General features: G+C 37.5%; 1 long non-coding RNA gene across 1 annotated transcript; it reads left to right on the top strand.

The window, feature by feature from the left end:
* The first annotated feature begins 228 nt into the window (after window positions 1–228).
* Window positions 229–1,600, top strand: LOC115923436. Its single transcript, XR_004063884.1, has 2 exons — window positions 229–437; window positions 1,343–1,600. It is a non-coding gene; the product is annotated as an uncharacterized LOC115923436 (long non-coding RNA).
* The last annotated feature ends 6,781 nt before the right edge of the window (window positions 1,601–8,381 follow it).

Below are 8,381 nucleotides of genomic sequence, written 5' to 3'. Positions count from 1 at the left end.
CAAATAGATGCACATGTCTTAAAACAGCTGTACATGCTCATATTTGTCCTTGCCCTCCCTCAACAGGGCAGACAGATATTGAACTCCAAGACTTGAGATGGTATCTTGGTTTAGTGGAAGATTGCTAGTCTGTCATTTAGACCTTACTCCAATACATGTTGGGCTCTTTGAAACTGAGTGAAGGGGAGAGAGAGGAAAAGAGAGAGAATGGTAGGGGACCATAGAGATATATACTACTAAACACTAGAGGGCGTACTCGCTCAAATTGCTGCTCCGAGCTGGAGCGGTGGCCGCCATTACTAAGGAGGGCAGAAAAACGGACGACCCAACAAGATACTGTGCACAACATACGTGGAAAAATTGAAGAAGCCAGGTTCGTGCGTTGCATTTGGATGTTCGAACCGAAGAAAGAAAGGGAACTGCATAATATTTCACAAGTAAGTTCTTCTTAATGTTATGTTGATTAATAAGGAGATTTTAGAGCTAAAAATGTAGTTTATGCAGTGACTGTAGTCGATCTGTACCCGGGTTGTCTCATGACAAGCCACGGCAGCTCCTGCAGCAGCGGAGCGCGCCAGTCCACGCCCGCCGGGCTGGGGCAGGCATGGGTTAAGGTTCTGGGGATGGTGATGGGAAAATTCTGCTGCGCTGGATCTGGAGTCGCTCGCAACTCCAAGAGTCAGAGAGTCCAACTCGGAAATACAACTCCATGAGCTTGATTCTATTAAAGAAAAGTCTAGAATAAAATGATATAATTAATTTGATCTTATCTAATTTCAAGATAAATTAAAAATCAAATGTCAGCTTCTTTATATTTTAACTAGATCTAGACTAGACTAGATCTAGATCGAGTAGATGATAGATCTAGACTCTAGACTCTAGATCTAAACTCTAGTCTCTAATTTCTAAAGCCTGAAAAGCAAAGCCAGGTTAGACAGAAATAACCGTCTGATATGGGTCATTTCTTTAATAAAACTGACATTTGTTGACATTCCCCATAATATAATCAGAGGTCTAGTGGAGCCAGACGCAGTCTCAGTAGAACAACCGACGATATAGAGAGACTGAAGCTTTTGGTCTAAGCCAGGCTAGCCTGCCATATTTCACATCACAGGAGTTATCCAACTAGGCTAGGCAAGCCTAAAAATCCCACCGCACACTACACTATTTCTATCAAATTTGCTTATGACTTGCTGACATTATTATTATTTTATTTATTTGGCTGGAAGCTGCTTTCAGTTTCAGTCTTAAAAATCACATGAAATAGCATGAATAGTAGAACAATTGTCATGTTATGAGAAAAAACTCATTATTGTTTCCATTTGCTTTTATTGTAATGCAGGAATACACTCAAGAGAGGAAAGGATGTTACACACCACATCTCATTCCTAGAGCTGTGCCTACTGTCTTTCCTGGACATCCTCCCTATAAACAGACCCATGGCTCAAGACTCCCAGCAAAACCATGTACAACATCCGAAAGTGTTCCCGTGCCTCCAAAGAAACCCTATGACATTACAAAAGAACATGACTATTCTTTTTCTGTCTGAGTTGATTAGAAACTGAATATAACCAGACAGCAAGTGCAGGATGCCAAGAAACAGCTTCAAGTGGTGAAACAAGGTAAACAGGAGAGATGGAAAAACCAGGACTCTCTTGCAGGAAGTCCACGAAAGCAAGCTCATTAGCCAGGATCAGCTTGACCTACTTCAACACAACTTTGGAGAGAATGCATTTTCAGGAAAAAAAACCAAAACATAGAACTTCATTCGTACAAACTACAAAGACAGATCAGTCTTTTATATTTTGCCTCTTGTCTGCATAGCTTATCCACTGGATGATTGACTGTGAAGCCGTTTAAAACTGGAGAGAGCTTTCAATAATCTTTTAAAAAAACAGAACAATCTGAGACTTTTGTTCTGTGTAATGAAATAAAATTCTTGGGACACATTGTGACATAATTTTCTGTTTGTTAACCATAATTTTCTGTTTGTTAACTTTACACGAAGGCAAACTAAAGTGGAACTTAGAAGAGTTGATTAAATTAGGGGTTAAACAAAATGTACTTGAATTTTGAGTTGTTGTGAGGTACACTGTATTTGAATATTTACTCTATAAGCTTCATAATTGTACCTGCTGTATCTGATTCAGTTGCTATAATTTTTGCAAATTATTTGCACTCTACATGTGCTTTGATTCTGCAGGTACAGTATGGATAACCTGAGATAAACATGTAGACCTTTTTTTATAACATTGTCTGGATTGCTCTCAACCAAGTGATTTACATCATTAAAGATGAAAAGCAAGAAATTCACATCAAGTGAGCCCATTTTCAATAAACGAGAAGAATTCACAGATGTGTTGCAATTGAAAAGCTTGTGTAATGCACAGTTGCACACCATATACACACCCATAGATCGTTTTGTACATAGGTTTGAATTTTGTTCCAAAATGGAAAACTGCTTTTGAAGAGATTTGATAACAGAACAATTATATGGAATAATGTCACTAGATGTAAACCCATAAGATTGTGCACTCTTTGGCTTGTTGTATCTACTGTGTACATTTGAGGGTAATCAGTTTCAAATTTATTATTATACCTGATGAATAATGATGTCAAAAGACCATGTTACTCTGAGGTTTCACTGAATAGTGTAGTGCAGTATCCTGAGATGTAAGTCTCTTCAATTATAGTTCTTCATAGCAATACAGGTGACTTGGAATATATATGCTCAATTACTATTTCTGGTTTGCATTTATTACTCGATGAAATGTCTTTGTATTATTAGTAAATGTAACGCGCCTGCGTGCGCTTGGAGCCAAGACTAGTTAATAAAGTGTTCGTTATCGCTGACATCTTGACACATAGACATTGGCCTCCTGACATTTATGTTTTGGGAGTTATTGTGGCGGTTTTGGGATGTGTAATGCTTGTCTTTGGTGGCGAATCAATTTGTCGTGGTTGTGTTGCCTATGATCCGTGACAGTAAATTTGGGGCTAAAATCTGAGGTGTTGTTTTTGCAATGTCTGTCCTTTCAATTGTGTTGTATTATTGCAGTATAATAAAATGTCAAAACTTAAATGCCTGTGCTGTAGAATATCAACACACGTGTGCCGTGTGGTAATAAAAGGTTCATTTATTCATTTTTTCCCTTCAAATTGAATTATAAGTTTATTCTCTAAAACTGGTTGATGAAGAAAATAAGAAATACACTGTATCAAGGAGAATATTATTTATGGAGAAAAAAGGTGATGTGAATAAATAATTATTACATCAATGATCAGCTGTTTTTAAAGAATATTCATATATATTTATAGTGAACTGTAAAAAATTGAATTATTCTTTCAGACATATAGAAATTTTATAGAGATTAGGTGAAAGACATAAGATGTGAATTTGATATAAAATGAGTGAGAGAAGAAGAAAAAGAATGTTTGGATGGATGGATGAATGATTGGATGAGTAAATAACATAATTTTTTTTAAATAAATGTGTATAATTCTTTCCTTTCCCCTCTTCCTATCTTCAGTATCGTCCTATATCTGCATTTCCATTATCTACCTATCCTTCTATGTTATATCTATCTATCCATCTATTTATATGTCTAGCTATACCCATCTCTATCCCAAATCTATAAGTATCAATCTGTTTATAATAGCCATAAACATAAAATGAATATATAACCTTTAAAGCGTTTTAAATCAATAAACCCTGGCTCTCATAATAACTGAATTAGAAAGACATTGACCCCCGGCATTGGCCCTGTAGCATAAAACTTTGGTTAATATCATGACATAAATATCAAATACAAGTCCCAAATGCTTGATTCTGATTGGTTGAAAGCCAAGTAATATTTGATGTCATAATATCGCAGTTTTATATTGACAAAGAGGAAGAAAAATTGAAGATATACTGAAATATAAATAGCTTTTTGTGTCCCTTTTACCTCACCATAACACCCGTAATTAATCTTGACCTACATCAGATACCATGACTGAGGCATGAGTAGGGTTCATGCATTATGCAAAATACCACAATTATAACGTTTCATACTCGAAAACCGATAAATCAACTCGAAAAATGAAGCTTCACATTGCTTATCAGTAGCACAGTTTCGAAGGGAACATCCGGGTATTTCTCGAAGTTGTGCCCTCCTTAGTAATGGCGGACCGCGCTCCATGCGCGCACAGAGCTTTGAACGGGCGCGTATGACGAGTCCGCACTCTAGCCTTATTAAGTATATATCTCTATGTAGGGGACAGACAGAGAAGGAAAGCAAGACGAGAGAGAGAAAGGGAGAGAGAGAGAAAGAGAGCGGAAGGGGACAGACAGAGAAGGAAAGTAAGAGGAGAGAGAAAGAGAGAGAGAGAGAGAGAGAGAGAGAGAGAAAGAGAGAGGGATGGATGGGGTAGGGAGGGTGGATTGGTTTCAATCTGCTTTCCATTTATTGACTGAGAAGAAGAGAGACAGAACCGGAGGCAATATAAGGTAGTGTTAAAACTAATATGAAAACTTAGGCACAGGGCAAGATAAGTGAAATGGATGTGTTAATTAAAAGAAGAGGCATTTGTCACTCAACTCGGCTTCCTGCATTTTTCTTTGTCTGATGATTACTTTATATAATACTTTCCTTTTAAATACAACTATGTGTACATTTCCCAAAGAAGGCATGAATATAACATGTAATATTTCAAAGAGCAATTGTGCATTGGGCCTTTGAAAATGGGCACTACAACAATAGATCAAAGGAGAAGAATTGCATTTGTTACATGAGAATTTAAGGCTTGCTACAGAAAGTAGAATTAATAAAAATACGACCAATATACATGTAATGACAATAATGACATTTTCCTTTATGAATTGTCATAACAAAGAACACTGAAAGCATTAAAAAAGACAATAAAACAATACAAACAGAGCAAAAAAAACAAAAGCAGAGAGAGAGAGAGAAAGAGAAAGATACATGTAGAGGCAGAGAAAAAGAGAAAGAGAGAAAGAGAGAGAGAGAGAGAGAAGGGGGGGGGGGAGGGACAGAGAATGAGGGAGAGAGAGAGAGAGGGGCATAATTGCTTATACAACCTTAAACAGTTAGGTACTATTTTTAAAGCAGAAGATTGCATAAAACACCAAAACCCCTGGAGCAGATAATTTAGGACCTAAAGTATATCATATGGAGCAGAGCTAATGTAGGTCATGCGGGGTACTTGAAAACGGACAAGGGCAACCTTGACATTTGTGTCACAATTATTCTGTCACGACTTTGCTCATGGTTAATTTGCTCAGAATTTGTGAAAGTTTAAGAGAGAAAGGGAGAGAGGGAGAGAGAGAGAGAGAGAGAGAGAGAGATAGAGAGAGATGTACATGTTGTAGGAGGACCATGGTCCGTGGGAGTACACAGGGTTGGAAAGAAGAAGAAGAGGGAAAAGGAAAGGACAGAAAATAAACACAGATCTAACAAGGAGTTTCTTTCTGGCAGTTAGTGATATACATGTATATATATAGAGAGAGAGAGAGAGAGAGAGGGGGGGGGGGGGGTGAGGTGGGTGGGGTGTAGGAAGGCATGCAGGCAGGTACATGTAGACATACACAGAATGGGAAAGATATCATGATAGAAGTACAGGGATAGGTACATGTATACAGTGTCCAAGATAGACCTAGAAGGTGTAAGCATCTGATAGTGTTTAGATTCATGTACATGTAGTTAGTGCGTTTTCATAAATAGATGGAAATCCTTATGTCTGAGTGGATTGGCCATTTTCTACTTTCACCAATGCCTGCATAGTGTTGATAAAGAAAATGCCAATTTAAAGGGGTGAGAGAGAGGGAGAGAGAGAGAGAGAGAGAGAGAGAGATAGGGAGGGAGGGAGAGAGAGAGAGAGAGAGAGAGAGAGACAGAGAGACAGACAGAGACAGACAGACAGTGATACATGTAGTAGAGATTGAGAGAGAATCAGATGTAGAAGAGAGTCTGAGAAAGAAGCTGAGAAGAAAACATCAAAAGATTAGTCTAGAGATGAACAGTGTATTTCAGAATAATGCTTTATTAGCTTCTACACCCATCACTGATCATTGTAAGGCTTTTTCACATATGGTGCTTTAATCTGATGCATTTTTGATGAGTAAATGTATAGCATGATGGGTGAAAATAAAGAGCTGTCTGCAATAATGGTTCTAGTCCTACATGTACTCAATGAGTTTGTTGTGAGATAGAGAAGCGCAAAGTGCATTATCCTTGTTGTAAAGAGTTGCCATGGTTACTGCACATTATGTGTGCACGAGGCTTTATTCATCATGTCAGGAATGTAGTCGAGCAACAAGCATGAGGGCACTGTACTGTCTAATACTCTCGACCTTGCCCTCGAGCTATGGTAATGAGCAAATTGTGCATTTGGTTTGTGAGTAAATAGTCAGCTGAGAGCTAAAAGGGCATTAACTCTTTTCAGAATTACATAAAAATAAGTCCCTTCTGTCTCTGGGGACACAGAGTTTAGTAATGTGCAAGAACAGGGAAGGAATCTTGATGATCTAGGAAGTAGGCAATAGTGACATTTTCAAGGTGGATGCCTCATTCAGTCTAAGTATTTCAAGTGAATAAAGTAAGAGGGAGTGACAGAGAGAGGGAAAGAGAGAGAGAGAGAGAGAGAGAGAGAGAGAGAAAAGAAGAAAGAGAGAGATTTAGTAGGAGGACCATGTCCATGGGATTTCATGTGAATGAAGTAAGAGGGAGAAACGAGAGAGGGAAAGAGATAGAGATCAAGAAAGAAAGAGAGAAAGAAAGGGAGAGAAGCGGAGTGAGGGAAGGAGAGAGGGAGAGGGGGTCAGACATGTCCTCAAGGTACAGTGAAGAGGTAGAGACTACACAGAAAAAGAGGAGATAGATGGAAGCGAAGAAAGGAGATAAGAAAAGAGAGATGGTAGAGCCTGTAGGAAGCCATGCTTACAATAATCATTGAAAGGAGAAAAAGGAGTGTATTGAATTTTGATAATAACCATGAGTGCATACATGTACAAGATAAAGATTAAGTCAACATGCATTTCTTTTAGTCACAAAGAATGAAATGCACTATCCTTCTTTCCTTTTTTTTTGGGGGGGGGGGGGGATTTCGAATAGATTAAATGAATATATTGATGGGTATGAAACTATATACAAACAGGACTACAATAAGTACCAGTGAATCATTTATGTGCTGCTATACTGGTTGTGCTTCGTCTATTCACATGTCTGGTATTATACAGGCACAATGATCTACAGTAGATATGAAATAAGGTGTAGATTGTACAACACAACCTTATTCCTGTAGTGAACCTTAGACCAAACACTATACCTGACCTTAAGACTCTAAGACCCAATCGCAACCCTAACTCTAATCCTACACTTTGCACTAATGAAGCCCAGAGCATTTGCAGCTGGCTGGAGCATATGCTCGGCCGGGTCACCACAGTGTCCTGTATAACTGTATTCCATCATTTTAATATTCTCCTGGCTGCCATAGTGTGTGTTAATGCCATGAAGGTCAACCTGTAATATGAATAGAGATTGATACCAGGTATATATAGCGGAGTGAGATTATGGAATCTCTTGATTGATGACACTCCCGTACACAGTACAGTCTTTATTACATGCATATACCATACATGCTACATTCAATTCAATCCATTTTATTCCATTCATCATATACAAACATACATAATTATAACATTGATATTTACAGATAAGTAAAGAACATACAAATTAACATAACAGAAGATAAACATAAAATATAAATATATATATATATATATATGAATGAGGAACCAGCAAGAAAGAACAATTAAGTCTTATGTCAGTGGTGCTGGTCCCTTGTGACATAAAAAGAATCTTAACCTATTACACTTAACACCTTACAATTATTGTAAAACCTAGCACATGCATTTACTATCGCTGAAACTTTGTTTTAAAAAGAAGAGAAAACAAAGAAATCACACACTCAATGTTTCATACTTTATTTAGATTTAACAATCTTTACAATTTGTAGATTTCAAGAATGAAATATTACACATTTAAATTAATAGTGTAATTTTGTTCAGTATACTTCTTGTTGACAATGCTATACAGAACTTGCTGTTTTGAAAAGGACAGTAATATGGTCATGCTACTGCATGTACATTGTAGATGGCATATTCTGTAATGCACTTGATTTCTGTGTGTAGAAATACATGTCAATACATTGTACATGTAGATGCAGACTGCGGGATACCTTTCAGCAAATAAATATTGCCTCTGATTGTTCAATCATGCAGTACAGCGGTCTGAAATGCTGAATTGTGGTTATGCATTGTCTGGTCATATTGAAGGTGATAATACTATACAGGACATACTCCAATAAAACAAAACAATACA

Source organism: Strongylocentrotus purpuratus, unplaced genomic scaffold (genome assembly GCF_000002235.5).
Source record: "Strongylocentrotus purpuratus isolate Spur 01 unplaced genomic scaffold, Spur_5.0 spur5_scaffold_14, whole genome shotgun sequence".
Classification (NCBI taxonomy): Eukaryota; Metazoa; Echinodermata; class Echinoidea; order Camarodonta; family Strongylocentrotidae; genus Strongylocentrotus; species Strongylocentrotus purpuratus.
Note: the sequence above shows the minus strand (reverse complement) of the source record. Positions and strands in the feature narration are given on the sequence as shown.